The 16,748-nt window shown below is 37.0% G+C and overlaps 1 pseudogene; it reads left to right on the forward strand.

The window, feature by feature from the left end:
* The first annotated feature begins 3,173 nt into the window (after window positions 1–3,173).
* LOC122705006 lies at window positions 3,174–4,108 on the forward strand (annotated as a pseudogene).
* Window positions 4,109–16,748: the final 12,640 nt, after the last annotated feature.

Genomic DNA, 16,748 nt, shown 5'->3' on the forward strand with positions numbered 1-16,748 from the left:
ATCATTTTCAGTGTTACTCATACCACATCCCTTGATCTCAATATCAGCATATATTATTTTCACATACAAAGGCCTAAATTTATAAATAGTTGACCTAGTTGGCAATTTTTTTTTCATTTACATCTTACCCCTTTTTTATAAAGTTGTCTTCCTTATTGAAAAAGAAGTGTATCTACACAAATACGCATATCAAAACAAGTGGTTAACTAGCTGTTGGCTGTTGCCTAGACTTGAAAAGTAATGCAAAGCCTGTAGGTTGAAATGAAAAACCATGGCTCTAAGGATACTTATTCCAACTGTGTCTTCAATCAAAAGTAATTCAACCTTTTTTCTTGTTACAGTAGTGTTCAAGGCAATATAGCATCAGTTTCTTTTCATTCTGCAAAGCTCTTCAGATAATTTTTACCAAGCAGAATTCATGATTGGCAACTTGAAGAACACTTAAGGATTTACCACCTGAATAAGTGAAACTCCCACCTTATTGCTTCTAGGACCACAGAGTGAGATTGGTTGGGGAGTTTCTCATCATGCCTTGTGCACCTAACTTCCACCAGATCTAATGCTGTGACAACTTCAGGAACCAGCTGCCCTGAAGAAGGAGAAGACCAAAACAACAGCTCTCAATGTGTAGCCTGGGGGATTTTTAGATTCCTTTATGTGTGACAAACATTTAGGGGAGTCTTTATTTATTTATTTATTTATTTTAGTTCTACCACTTTATTGCTACCAACCCATTTCCCTCCACCCTTGTGCACACATGCTCAGTCATGTAATCCCATGGACTTCAGCCCGCCAGACTCCTCTGTCCATGGACTTTTCCAGGCAAGAATACTGGAGTGGGTTGCCATTTCCTTCTCCATAGGGGAGTCTTTAAGAAGAGAAGCTATGGACACAGCGAGGGGGAAGAAAAGGGTGGGACGGTCGTAGAAGGTAGCATGGAAACATAGACACTACTACGTGTAAAAACAGATAGCCAGGTGGGAATTTGCTGTATGAAGGAGGGAACTCAAACCAGGGCTCTGTGACAACCTAGAGGAGTGGGATGGGGTGGGAGGTGGGAGGGAGATTGGAGAGGGAGGGGACATATGTATACCTATGGCAGATTCATGTTGATGTATGGCAGAAACCAACACTATATTGTAAAGCAATTATCCTTCAATTAAAAGTAAAAAAAAAAAAAAAAAGAAGTGTATCTAAAGAATTAAATAATAATTACACTATTTGGGAGCCCTTGTAGGCATACAGAGGTGCAGTCACTCTGTTTTGTATTTTAGCATTAATTGATGTGCCAAAAATATTTTAAAGTTGGTCACAAGATTTCCATTTGAGGAGCCTCAAAATACAATTCATTTCATTTTTTTAAAAAAATAAACTTTTGTCAAATTAGATTTCATTCTATCAGAATATTGTGTATAAAATAATATAGAAGTTTAAATAATACTTTTAAACTTTACATTTGGCAATGGTTTAAGGAATCAACTTAATTATCACTTCTTGTTAGCAACTGAAGCTCTGCGTGGCTGTTTGGACCTCACTAAAAGAGGGGAATGAAGTTAGGATGCTTATGTGTATAATATGGAGGATATTATTGCAAAACTTGAACATTGCAGCATTTTAAAAATTTCAGATAAAGAAATAAAGAGACCTGGATTAGGAATCTTATGGAGATATGTCCACTTACGAAATGGGCATAGAGAGGGACTGAAGCAGTATCCTAGCTTTCCCTTCAGAGGTGAAGATAATGAAGAGATGGGAATTCACTTTGGATCTACCTGAGGGATGCACAGTTCCCAGAGTAAAGCAAAAATGAGTAAAAAGTAGGTCCATGAGAACTAAAGACAGATCACACACTGGGCGCACTGGGATCTATAACTTCTTTATTCCATATATATATATATTCTACACTCCAGGGAAGAGACTTAGCTTCTACCCAGTTTTTAACCAAGAGCATTACATCATTATACTCACATTAAATCTGTGTCTAATTACTAGCAAGTGTGTAATTAAAGGCTTTAGTTTTTCTACTGCTTGAAAGGACTTAATATAATCAGAAATCACACTAGATCATAGACATTTCCTAGGTATATGTCTAGGCTGTCTCCTCTTAGAATCAAAGAAATCAAGCCTCAAGCACCTGAAGTTATGTTTTCAATACCAACAGAGTGACAATCAACGATAAGGGAGCCAGCTCTGTGGTTTTCTGAACTAAGAAGGGTGTTTCTGAGTTCAACTTACATACCTAATTCAATTTACAATATTTATTCCTTGTTTTGAGACAAAAGTTGGGGAGCCTAATATATGCCTAGTCTTTCTCATTTTGTGTGGTTCTGAGACTCAAGTGAACCCAGAGAATCTGTTGGAAAGGGATCAGAGAATGTTCCAAGACATGAGCTCAAAACATGTCAGGAAGTTTCCTGTAAGAGGATAAAGCTCTCATTCTTTTACCTTTATGGCTTTTACTTTGTGACAAGGGAAGTTACTTAATTCTCATAGACAATCTTCTTGGGTTAGAAACAGAATTCTTGGTTCTGACCACATGAAGTCTAATGTGTATTTATAGCCAGTGCCAGGTTGCTAGGGTCACTGCTTGCAATTCTACTGGTGAGGGAAGAGCTCAAGTGAATGAGGAAATGTTGAGATGAGAGTAGAATGATAGTGTACTAGTCCACCCCTCCTCTACCTTGGTTTTTCCAGCAGGTATGGTTGTGTATGGTATCACTGGTCTTCCCTCTGTAGGCTGTCTGTGATATCCTTTGCTATATTTAGCTAATTAAGGGCAACTCCACATCACTCCATATTGTGATAAAGGTAAAGGCAGATTGTATGGGACTAGGTTGGGATAGTGTCAGACATCCACGGTGTGTGTACTCTTTCCTGGTGGCTCAGTGCTAACAATCCGTCTGTTAATGCAGGAGACACAGGTTCAATCCCTGGGTTGGGAAAATCCCCTGGAAAAGGAAATGGCAACCCACTCTAGTATTCTTGCCTGGGAGATCCCATGGACAGGGAAGCCTTGCGGGCTACAGTCCATGGAGTCACAAAAAAGTTGGACATGATTTAGCAACTCAACAACAAAAATATTCTTTTGTAGGATGAGATCTTTTGTTAGAAGAGCTGAGTTGTTCTCTAATGGAACACTTTCCTCCTGTATCCACAGATTCCCTTTGAGAAGAATGGCTACTGGAAGTGTCTGTTTTGTGACCAAATTCATTCTGTTGGGATTAGCAGACTGACCTGATCTCCAGCTTCCTCTGTTCCTTCTGTTTCTAGGAATGCATATGGTCACTGTGCTGGGAAATTTGGGATTGATAATCCTAGTTGCACTGAATTCACATTTGTATACCCCTATGTACTTTTTCTTCTTTAACTTGTCCTTCATTCACCTCTGTTATTCTGTGTTTATACCCAAAATGCTGATTTACTTCACATTGAAGAAGAATATTATTTCTCACATGAGGTGCATGGTCAGCTGTGTTTTTACTTCTGTTTTTTTTTTGTTGTTTCTGAATGCTGTGTGCTGACATCAATGGCCTATGACTGCTATGTGGCCATCTGTAAGCCACTCTTGTATAATGCTGCCATGTCCCCTAAAGTGTGTTCCAGCCTTATGCTTGCTTCCTACTTGGTGGCATTTTCTGGTGCCATGGCTCACACTGGATGCCTGCTGAGACTGACCTTCTGTGATGCAAACACCATAAACCATTATTTCTGTGACATTCACCCTCTGCTTTGGCTCTCCTTCACAAGTACCTATGTCAATGAGCTGGTACTTTTCACTGTGGCGGGCATCAACATCACTGTGCCCAGTCTCCCCATCTTTGTCTCTTATGGTCTCATTGTCTTCAGCATCCTCCACATCAGCTCCACGGAGGGCAGGTCAAAATCCTTCAGTACCTGCTGTTCCTTCATCATTGCTGTTTCTCTGTCCTTTAGATCATGTGCATTTATGTATCTCAGACCATCTTCTGCTGGATCTCTGGATAAGCAAAAAGCCTCTTCTCTCTTTTACACCAGTGTAGTTGCCATGATGAACCCCTTAATCTATAGCTTGAAATATAAAGATGTGAAAGCTGCTCTGAGAAAAACTCTGAGTAGAAACAAATTTTGAATAGACTAGAGTATTTCTCTGTGCAGTTGGTCACAGGGGAGAAAGGTTCTGTGTTTAATCATAATAATTTGGTTGACAATTTTTTTGTTTCTTTTTAACCAGGTAGAAGGAAATCTGAGTCATCTCTCAATTTATTTTCACTCTGTGTAAAGCCAGACTTCTCTCTTACCTAACAAGTTGCAGACTTTGTCACCAACTCCCATTTACTAATATTATTTAGAAAAATTTATTACCTCTTATTTTTTTTTCTCAGTTTGAACATGTTTCCCCTCTGGAAATAGATAAGTACTCTATAGTTGATTAAATCAGGGGACTTTAGGGTAAAATAGCATCATTGGGGATGTCTTATCAGCCTCTTGCCATTGGAAGTATGAAGCAGACATTATTTTCTCTTCCCATCTTTTCAGTCTTCCTTGAGCAAGAATGTGTCTCCTTAAATGCCTGAGATGGAAGGTTCCATAATGACTGTTAAGTATAAACATCTTTACTTCTCTGAACATTACACAGTATGCTTATGGAAAACAGTCTTCTTAGTTTGCACATCCAGTCCTCCATGTAACAGATTGTTAAAATATATTACCTGGATGAGAGAGCTAAGTTCAGAGAAGTACTTTGCTTCTACTTTATGTCATTGTTTTTGTTTCAGTAAACATGGGAAGGAGAAAATGCTGTAATTTGAAAGTTGACTTCGTCTTTGGGTGGTATATGGCTTTTTCTCAGGGTGGGTATCAGAAAAGTTTATAGCAGTATCAGAAAAGTTTTTTGGACATGCCTCCTCAACCTAAGAAATAAAAGCAAAATTAAGCCAAAGGGACTGCATCAAACTGAAAAGACGTTGTGTAGCATAAGAAACTCAGCAAGATGAAAAATCAGTCTACTGAATGGGAGAAGATACTGGCAAATAATATGTCTGATAACAGGCTAATATCCAAAATATACAAATAATCTGTATTACTCAGCATCTAGAAAACAAAGAACCCGATTGAAAAATAGGCAGAGGTGTACTTTTTCAAAGACATATGGATGACTACCAGACCCATGAAACAATGCTCAGCTTCACTAATCTTCAGGAAAATGCAAATCAAATCCAAGGAGATACCGCAATACTGTCAGAAAGGCAAACAAAAAGACAACAAGCAACAATTGTTGGTGAAGAGGTGGAGAAAAGGGAACTCTCATGTACCATTGGCAGCATGTAAACACAATGGAAAACAGTATGAAGTTTCCTCAAAAATTAAAAATAGAACTACTACACAATCCAGCCACTCCACTCCTGAGTACTTACCTAAAGGAAACAAAATCACAAATTCAAAAATATATACATGCCCTGAAGTTCACTGCAGCATTATTTATAATGGCCAAGTTATGTACGCCTAAAGACCTGATGATATAATAGGTGAATGGATAAAGGAGATGTGGTGTATATTTATACAACGGAACATTTCTTATACATGAAAAAGAATGAAATCTTGCTATTTGAGAAAACATAAATGAACTCATAGAATGCAAAGTGAAAAGTGAAATAAGTCAGATAGGGAATGACAAATACTGTATGACTTCACTTATATTTGGAATCTACAAAACAGAAAAGATTAACCATAGGCAAACAGAAAGTGTTACAGATACAGAGAATAAACAGATTGTTGCCAGAGGGAAGGAAGAGGGGACGGGATAGAAATTGGTGAGAGAGTTTAAGAGGCATAATCTTCCAGTTACAAAATAAACAAATAATAGGCATGAACAGCGTGGGGAATGTAGTTGATTATAATGTAGCATCTTTGTAGGCTGAAAGTTGGTAGCAAGACATATTGGTGTTAATTTCAAAGAGTATAGAAATAGCAAATCATCTTATTACCCATTAGAAACTAATTTAATGTTGTTGGAAAAGTATACTTTAAAAGCAAACAAACAAGCAAGCAGATGTATAGAAAAATAAATCACATTTATGGTTACCAAAGGCGGGGATCTGGAGGGAAGGGGAAGTGGATGAAGACAGGACAAATGTCCAGTTTAAGACACAAAAGTACTCTATGTAATGTACAATATGATAAATATAAATAACACTGTTGTATGTTTTATATGAAAGTTGTTAAGAGAGGAAATCCTTAGAGTTCTCATCACAGAGAAAAAAGGATATTTTTTCCCATTTTTTTTTTTTGGTATCCATATCATATGATGAATGTTCTCATCACAGAGAAAAAAGGATATTTTTTCCCTTTTTTTTTTTTTTTTGGTATCCATATCATATGATGGATGTTCTTATTTATGCATATAAATCAAATAATTATACTGTACACTTTAAACTTAGACAATATCATATGAAAAAAGTGAAAATATTAGGCTCTCCAGTAGTGTCCTACTCTTTGCGACCTCATCGACTGTACCCAAAAGCTCCATGGAATTCTCCAGACAAGAATACTGAAGTAAGTAGCCATTTCCTTCCTCCAAGGGATCTTTCCATCCCAGGGACTGAACTCAGGTCTCCTGCATAGCAGGCAGATTCTTCACCATCTGAGCCATCAGGGAAGCAGATTATATTTCAAAACCCAGAAGAAACATGTTTAAAAATGGAAAAAAAAAATTGCATGTGTTTGGATTTGAATGTATTCTGGACACTAGGTACTTATCAGTTATATCATTTACAAGTATTTCTTCCATTCTCTTAGTACTCTGTTCATTCTCTTGATGATATCTTTGAAACTTCAAGTTTTAATTTCATGATGCTCAGCATTCACTTCTTTTTCTTTTTTTCATTTGTCCTTTATTAGTTATATCAAAGAACCATTGTCCATCCCAAAGTCAAAGATTTACTCTGATGATTTCTTCTAGGAGTTTAATAATATTACCTTTCTTATTTAGATATAAGGTTTATTTTGAGTTAACTTTCTTATTTTGTGGAATGCTCCAAATCCATTCTTTCAAAATGGACTTAGTTATTCTAGTAACTTCTGTTGAAAAGACTACTCTCTCAATCACATAATCATGGCATCCTGTTGAATATCAAGTGAACATAAATGGAATGGCTTATTTTTGGACTCTCGTATGTATGTAAACACAGTGAATTCATATCTATGCTCTAACTGTTCATTTTCTTTCACTTCATTTCTCTACACTGCTTACATCACTGTTTTAAAATATATTTATTTAAAATTGTTTTATTTCCATTGGTTAAAAACAAAGGTAGATATGGTGTCATAATGTTTTCAAGCTACAACTTATGACCATCCTGACAGTAAGAGAGAGGGTAGAGAGGTAAAAGGAAGAGGCTTTATTTACACTTTTTTCTCCTGAACTCATTTCTGGAAAAACTTCTTCCTTTACCTATTAATATTCCTCTAAAGGACTCAAAGCTTTCTTCTAATGAGATAAAATGTAGTGAAAATAGAGTGGAAAATAATTACCAATATGTTATCCTATAGTATTATAATTTATAAAGTTTTCTGCAGTTAAAATATATCAGACATATATTTCAAGGATCTCAATCTGATTTTTAAAAAGTTTCTTTAGAGCCCTTATGTAGGAAGTTCCCTAAAGCAATTTTTTCTTCTAATTCAAATCTTACCCAAGTCAAAAATTTCCACCAAAGGCAGCTGTTTACCTAGATTATCATGAAAACCTTTCAAAATATTTCCAAATGATAAAGTTCCCATTCTCTGACAAGGACCTATTTGGACCATATAACTTTCTTCCTTAATTCCCAGACAGAGTTATCAAGAGATTAATTTTCACACTGTAGTAGTTTTGATTCGAAAGAACATTTTTACTTTAGGACAGATGAAATCTGTAGGAAGGCATTCCCCTTTAGGAAAAAGTCTTTAGAGCCAGTGTTATTTTTCTCATGTATTATTTATTATGTTGTAGACTTTTTAGGGAGTTTATGATCTAACAAATCTTAGAGGCAACAAAATGTTCTTATTAGTGGGCTGTTGATAGGATTGTTGACACCCCAAATAGGATAAACTCCAGATTATTGCACTTTCCTTCAAATAATGCAGATTGCATTACATTGTGGAATTTGCTAGAATGAATTTTTGAGCCCTATTTCTCTTCTTTTGATCTTTTCAAAAGTTTTCAGCTATGAAACTGTTTGAGGAAATGAAAAGGCACTCAAACATGGCCACTTGGCTCTGAAGAGAACGTGAAAACAGCACTGATCATATGAATCATGGATTATCAGGTCCTCTTTGTGATTCTTTATGTTTACTTAGGATCTTCCCAACTGGCTCAGATGCTAAGAATCTGCCTGCAGTGTGAGACCTGGGGTCAGCATGATCACCCAGAGAAGGGAATGACAACCCATCCAGTATTCAGAGTTTCAGGAACACAGTCAGGTTAGTCAGTCTTAATACATCACAACTTTGAGTTAAATGTTTTTATTTAAAATCAGGCTGTCGATAGGTGTGGTCCCATTGCCATTTACTTTGTTGTTTTGGGTTCACGTTTATACAACCTTTCTGCATTTCCTATCTAGAGAAGATCCTTTAGCATTTGTTGAAGAGCTGGTTTGGTGGTGCTGAATTCTCTCAGCTTTTGCTTGTCTGTAAAGCTTTTGAATTCTCCTTCATATCTGAATGAGATCCTTGCTGGGTTCAGTAATCTAGGTTGTAGGTTATTCTCTTTCATTACTTTAATTATGTCCTGCCATTCCCTTCTGGCCTGGAGGGTTTCTATTGATAGATCAGCTGTTATCCTTATGGGAATCCCTTTGTGTGTTATTTGTTGTTTCTCCCTTGCTGCCTTTAATATTTCTTCTTTGTGTTTGATCTTTGTTAATTTGATTAATGTGTGTCTTGGGGTGTTTCACCTTGGGTTTATCCTGTTTGGGACTCTCTGGGTTTCTTGGACTTGGGTGGCTATTTCCTTCCCCATTTTAGGGAAGTTTTCAGCTATTATCTCCTGGAGTATTTTCTCATGGCCTTTCTTTTTGTCTTCTTCTTCTGGGACTCCTATGATTCGAATGTTGGGGCATTTCACATTGTCCCAGAGGTCCCTGAGGTTGTCCTCATTTCTTTTGATCCTTTTTTCTTTTTTCCTCTCTGTTTCATTTATTTCCACCATTTTATCTTCTACCTCACTTATCCTATCTTCTGTCTCTGTTATTCTACTCTTGGTTCCCTCCAGAGTGTTTTTGATCTCATTTATTGCATTATTCATTTTTAATTGACTCTTTTTTATTTCTTCTAGGTCTTTATTAAACATTTCTTGCATCTTCTCAATCTTTGTTTCCAGGCTATTTATCTGTAACTCCATTTTGTTTTCAAGATTTTGGATCATTTTTATTATCATTATTCTAAATTCTTTTTCAGGTAGATTCCCTATCTCCTCCTCTTTTGTTTGACTTTGTGGGCATTTTTCATGTTCCTTTACTTGTTGGGTATTTCTCTGCCTTTTCATCTGGTTTAGATTGCTGTGTCTGGAGTGGGCTTTCTGTATTCTGGAGGTCTGTGGTTCCTTTTTATTGTGGAGGTTTTACCCAGTGGGTGGGGTTGGACGATTGGCTTGTCAAGGTTTCCTGGTTAAGGAAGCTTGCGTCGGTGTTCTGGTGCGTGGAACTAGATTTCTTCTCTCTGGAGTGCAATGGAGTGCCCAGTAATGAGTTTTGAGATGGGTCTATGTGTTAGGTGTGACCTTGGGCAGCCTGTATGTTGACGCTCAGGGCTATGTTCCTGTGTTGCTGGAGAATTTGCGTGGTATGTCTTGCTCTAAAACTTATTGGCTCTTGGTTGGTGGTTGGCTTCAGTGTAGTGACATGGAGGCTTTTGGAAGGCCTCTTATTACTTAATGTTCCATGTAGTCAGGAGTTTTCTGGTGTTCTCAGGTTTTGGGCTTAAGTCTCCTGCCTCTGGATTTCAGTTTTATTCTTCCAGTAGTCTCAAGACTTCTCCAACTATACAGCACTGATAATAAAACTTCTAGGTTAATGGTGAAAAGATTCTCCACCGTGAGGGACACCCAGAGAGGTTCACAGAGTTACATGAAGAAGAGGAGAGGGAGGAGGGAGATAGAGATGAGCAGGAGGAGAAAAAGGGGGACTCAAGAGGAGAGAGACAGATCTATGCAGTTGTCTGTTCCCAGAGTGTTCTCTATAGCCCAGACACCCACAAAGATTCACAGAATTGGATTGGGAAGAGAAGGGGAAAGGAGGAAATAGAGGTGTTCTGAGGTAGAAAACGGAGAGTCAAGACTGGGAGAGAGTAATCAACACACTCCTGAATAAAAATGGGAACTGAATATTGGATTCTTAAATGTCCACAATTTATATCATATACTGAAAAACAAAGATTAAAAATCTAGAGTAGAGGTTAGACTCTAGTTTTGGAAGTTTTGGCCACAGCAATCAGAGCAGAAAAAGAAGTAAAAGGAATCCAGATAGGAAAAGAAGAAGTGAAACTCTCGCTGTTTGCAGATGACATGATCCTCTACATAGAAAACCCTAAAGACTCTACCAGAAAATTACTAGAGCTAATCAACGAATATAGTAAAGTTGCAGGATATAAAATTAACACACAGAAATCCCTTGCATTCCTATACACAAACAATGAGAAAACAGAAAGAGAAATTAAGGAAACAATACCATTCACCATTGCAACAAAAAGAATAAAATACTTAGGAGTATATCTACCTAAAGAAACAAAAGACCTATACATAGAAAACTATAAAACACTGATGAAAGAAAACAAAGAGGGCACAAACAGAAGGAAAAACATACCGTTCATGGATTGGAAGAATCAATATTGTCAAAAAGGCTGTACTACCTAAAGCAATCTATAGATTCAATGCAATCCCTATCAAGCTACCAACGGTATTTTTCACAGAACTAGAACAAATAATTTCACAATTTGTATGGAAATACAAAAAACCTCGAATAGTCAAAGCAATCTTGAGAAAGAAGAATGGAACTGGAGGAATCAACCTGCCTGACTTCAGACTCTACTACAAAGCCACAGTCATCAAGACAGTATGGTACTGGCACAAAGGCAGAAATATAGATCAATGGAACAGAATAGAAAGCCCAGAGATAAATCCACGAGCCTATGGACACCTTATCTTCGACAAAAGAGGCAAGAATATACAATGGAAAAAAGACAACCTCTTTAACAAGTGGTGCTGGGAAAACTGGTCAACCACTTGTAAAAGAATGAAACTAGAACACTTTCTAACACCATACACAAAAATAAACTCAAAATGGATTAAAGATCTAAATGTAAGACCAGAAACTATAAAACTCCTAGAGGAGAACATAGGCAAAACACTCTCCGACATAAATCACAGCAAGATCCTCTATGACCCACCTCCCAGAATATTGGAAATAAAAGCAAAAATAAACAAATGGGATCTAATGAAACTTAAAAGCTTTTGCACTACAAAGGAAACTATCAGCAAGGTGAAAAGACAGCCTTCAGATTGGGAGAAAATAATAGCAAACGAAGGAACAGACAAAGGATTAATCTCAAAAATATACAAGCAACTCCTGCAGCTCAATTCCAGAAAAATAAATGACCCAATCAAAAAATGGGCCAAAGGACTAAACAGACATTTCTCCAAAGAAGACATACAGATGGCTAACAAACACATGAAAAGATGCTCAACATCACTCATTATCAGAGAAATGCAAATCAAAACCACAATGAGGTACCATTACACGCCAGTCAGGATGGCTGCTATCCAAAAGTCTACAAGCAATAAATGCTGGAGAGGGTGTGGAGAAAAGGGAACCCTCTTACACTGTTGGTGGGAATGCAAACTAGTACAGCCGCTATGGAGAACAGTGTGGAGATTTCTTAAAAAACTGGAAATAGAACTGCCATATGACCCAGCAATCCCACTTCTGGGCATACACACTGAGGAAACCAGATCTGAAAGAGACACATGCACCCCAATGTTCATCGCAGCACTGTTTATAATAGCCAGGACATGGAAGCAACCTAGATGCCCATCAGCAGACAAATTGATAAGGAAGCTGTGGTACATATACACCATGGAATATTACTCAGCCATTAAAAAGAATTCATTTGAATCAGTTCTAATGAGATGGATGAAACTGGAGCCCCTTATACAGAGTGAAGTAAGCCAGAAAGATAAAGAACATTACAGCATACTAACACATATATATGGAATTTAGAAAGATGGTAACGATAACCCTATATGCAAAACAGAAAAAGAGACACAGATGTACAGAACAGACTTTTGGACTCTGTGGGAGAAGATGAGGGTGGGATGTTTCGAGAGAACAGCATGTATATTATCTATAGTGAAACAGATCACCAGCCCAGGTGGGATGCATGAGACAAGTGCTCGGGCCTGGTGCACTGGGAAGACCCAGAGGAATCGGGTGGAGAGGGAGGTGGGAGGGGGGATCGGGATTGGGAATACATGTAAATCCATGGCTGAATCATATCAATGTATGACAAAACCCACTGAAATGTTGTGAAGTAATTAGCCTCCAACTAATAAAAAAAAAAAAATTAAACTCACCAACCTCCAACAGTGTGTGACCTGGGCAAAACTAAATCACTTCTGCTTTTGCTGGCTCTTCCTCATGGATTTTAAGGTATAAAATCCTTAAATTGCTGTTAAGAAATGATAATTTGAAAGAAATATTTGGTGACTAACTCAAGTTGTGACTTTTCTTGAATAGATTTTTGGATTACTTACCTTTTGAGAAAATATGGGGAAATGGATACCTTAAAATGCTTGAACGACTCTGCAGAATCACTCAGTTGTGTCCTACTCTTTGGGACCCCATGGACTGTAGCCCACCGGACTCCTGCCTATGGAAGTTTCCAGGCAAGGATACTGGAATGGGTCGTTGTTCATGGCCTTTATTATACTGAGATATGCACCCTTTAGTCTTTGTTTCTGTAGTATAGTGATTATCACTTTCGCCTCACATGCTGAAGGTCCATGGTTCAAAACCAGGTAAACAGACTTTCAGAAGCCTAAGGGTCTCTGTTAGTCCCTAATTACTATGGGCTTCCCTGGTGGCACAGTGATAAAGAATCTGCCTGCAATGCAGGAGACCCAAGTTCGACCACTGGGTCGGGAAGATCCCCTGGAGAAGGAAATGGCAACCCACTCCAGTATTCTTGCCTGGAGAATCCCATGGGCCAAGGAGCCTGGTGGGCTACAGTTCATAGTGTCAGAAAGAGTCGGACATGACTTAGCACACATGCACATGTACCCACTATGCTCAATTTCTGGAGAGTTTTTTTTTTTTTAATCATAAATTGGTGCTGAATTTTGTCAAAAGTTTATTGCACATCTATTGAGATGATCATATTGTTTTTATTCTTCAATTTGTCAGTGTGGTATATCACATCGATTGATTTGAAGAATCTGAAAAATCTTTGCATACCTGGGATGAATTCCAGTTGATCATGGTGTGTGATCTTTTCAGAATATTGTTGGATTCAAATTGCTAAGATTTTGTTGAGGCATTGTGCATCTATTTTCTTCAATGCTATTGGCCTATAATTTTCTTTTTTTGTGGTATCTTTGTCTGGCTTTGGTTTCAGGTAATGGTGGCCTCATAGAATGAGTTTGAAAATTTTCCTTCCTCTGCAATGTTTTGGAACAGTTTCAGGAACATATGTATTAATTCTTCTCTAAATGTTTGGTAGAATTTGCCTGTGAAACTATCAGGTCCTGGGCTTTAGTTTCTTGGGAGTTTTTTAATCACAGTTTCAATTTCACTGTTTGTGATTGGTCTGTTCATATTTTCTATTTCTTCCTGGCTCAGTCTTGGGAGACTGTGCCTTTATAAGATTTGTCCATTTTTCCAGGTTGTCCATTTTATTGGCATATAGTTGCTCATAATAGTCTCTTATGATTCTTTGTATTTTTGTGAAGTCATTTGTAACTTTTTATCTTTCATTTTTAATTTTATTGATTTGAGTCCTCTCCCTTTTTACTTGATAAGTTTTTCTAAAGGTTTATCAATTTTGTTTATCTTTTCAAGAAACCATATTTTCATTTCATTGATCTTTGCAACTGTTTTCTTTGTCTACTGCATTTATTTCTGTTCTTATCTTTAGGATTTCTTTACTTCTACTAACTTTAAGTTGAGTATTACCTCACACTTGCCAGAATGGCTATCATCAAAAAAATCCATAAAGAATAAATGCTGAAGAAAGTGTGGAGAGAAGGGAACCTTTTTACACTGCTGGTGGGAATGTAAATTTGTATAGCCATTATGAAGAACAGTGTGGCAGTTCCTTAGAAAACAAAATAGATCTACCATATGACCCTGCAATCCCACCCTTGGGCATATATTAGAGAAAAACATGATCTGAACAGATAAACATGCACCCCAAAGTTCATTGCATCGCTATGTACAACAGCCAAAACATGCAAGCAATCTGAATATCCATTAGTACAGGAATGGATAAAGAAGTCGTGGTGCAAATGCACATTGGAATATTACTCAGCCATTAAAAAAGAATGAAATAATGCCATTTGCAGCAACATGGATGGACCTAGAGGTTGTCATACTGAGCAAAGTATGTCAGACAGAGAAGGGGAAATATCATATGAAATCCCTTATATTCAGGATTTAACAAGAAATAATGCAAATGAACTTACAGAACAGAAAGAGACTCATTGAGTTAGAGAATGAACTAATGGTTGTTGGGGGAAAGGAAGGGAGGAAGAGATAGGGAGTTTGGAATGGATATGTACACACTGCTATATTTTAAAATGCATAACCTCTGGTATACCACAGGGAACTCTACTTAATGTTATATGACAGCTTGGATGGGAGAGGAGTTTGGGGGAGAAGGGAAAAATGAATGTATATGGTTAAGTCTTTTCACTGTCAACTGAAACTATCACAATATTATGAATGAGCTATACTCCAATAGAAAATAAAAAGTTTAAATTAGAGAAAGAACTGCTTTCCAGAGGACCTATTAACATTCCTCTGAAGAACTCAAAGTCTTCCTAGAGTAAGATAAGATGTGAAAGTAGCTTGCAAAATAATTGCCAATTTGTTCTCCCATAATATTATAAATATTTCTGCAATTAAAAACGTTAGCCATATATTTCAAGGATCTTAATCTGATTTTTAAAATTTTTCTTAAGAGGCCTCACTTGGGAAATTTGCTAAAGCAATTTTTAAAATGAATTCAAGTCTTATCCAAGTCGAAATTTCCCACCAATGGGAGCTGGCTACTTAGATTATCTTGAAAACATTTTAAAATATTTCCAAAACATTTCCAAATGATAAAATCCACGTTCTCTGACAAGGACCTACTCAGAGACAAATAACATTCTTTCTGAATTCACAGGGAGAGTTATCAGAGTTTGATTTTTCACTCTCTGGTAGTTTTGATTCAGAAGAATATTGTTACTTTTAGGACAGATGATATTTGTAAGAAAGTTTTCTTTTCCCTTTTAGGAAAAGAAGGTCTTTAGACCCAATGTTCTTTTTCCTCATCTGTCATCTATTATGTGTAGACTGTTTGGAGAATTTATGATCTAATGAATCTCAGAGGCAAGATATCTTTCCTGTAAGTGGTTCATTGATAGGATAGTTTACACCCTAAATAGAGTGAACCCCAGATTACCACACGTCTTTTCAAATAACGCATGTACTGTTACACTGTGGGATTTGTTATGACACATTTCTGCATGCATTTTTCATTCTTTTATTTGTTCAGAAATTTCTGGCTATGGAATTTTTTGAGGAAATGAAAGGGCACTCAACTATGGACACTTGGTTCTGAAGAAGACATGAAAACTGACCACTGATCACATGGATTGACAGGTCTTCTTTCTGCTTCATTATCTTTACTTAGTGTCTCAGAAGCACAGTCTGCTTAGTCAGCTCTTAATACATCATAACTTCCACTGGAATCGTTATTGTGTATAATCAGACTTTCTTTGAGATGGAGAGCCAGGACTGGTACAAGGATCTCCCTGAAGAGAGTCTAGTCTCTCTTATTTAATATTAATATCATAAGCATTTGTAAAGTTTCTTGGGGGTATTTCTAACCTGTGTTCACATAATTAGTTCTTTTTTCTTTACATTGGACTCTTTTTCAAAATGCTATGTCATGTATCATACCTTCTCTTACCTAATTTAGTTGACTAGTTGATTTAAATATTATACAATATATTAGAAAGATTCTAAACAAGAAGGGAGCTATGAAAAAATTTCAAAAAACTCCAAAATTTTAGATGCCATACTCTTAATTTTTATTCATTGGAATTTCAGTTCCTACTGGTCTTTTCCATTTCTCTCTTTGGAGTTGTTATGAAAAAAAAAATCACTTAATTTTGGTAGCACAAGTGGCTCTTTTGTGTGTGGGGAATTACTTTTTTGAGAGTTTGATGCTTTCCTACTAATAAGAGAGACCTCTTATATTGTTAAATGATAATCTTTCCCTTCCTTCCACTAAATGTAAGCAATGTGTGTATAAATATAGACTTATGTCAAGGCTATGGTTTTTCCAGTGGTCATGTATGGATGTGAGAGTTGGGCTATAAAGAAAGCTGAGCGCCAAAGAATTGATGCTTTTGAACTGTGGTGTAGCCTCCAGCTAATAAAAATAAATGAAAAAAAAAAAAAAAAGGAAATGAACGGTGGTGTTGGATAAGACTCTTGAGAGTCCCTTGGACTGCAAAGAGATCCAAAGAGTCC

Source organism: Cervus elaphus, chromosome 2 (genome assembly GCF_910594005.1).
Source record: "Cervus elaphus chromosome 2, mCerEla1.1, whole genome shotgun sequence".
Taxonomy (NCBI): Eukaryota; Metazoa; Chordata; class Mammalia; order Artiodactyla; family Cervidae; genus Cervus; species Cervus elaphus.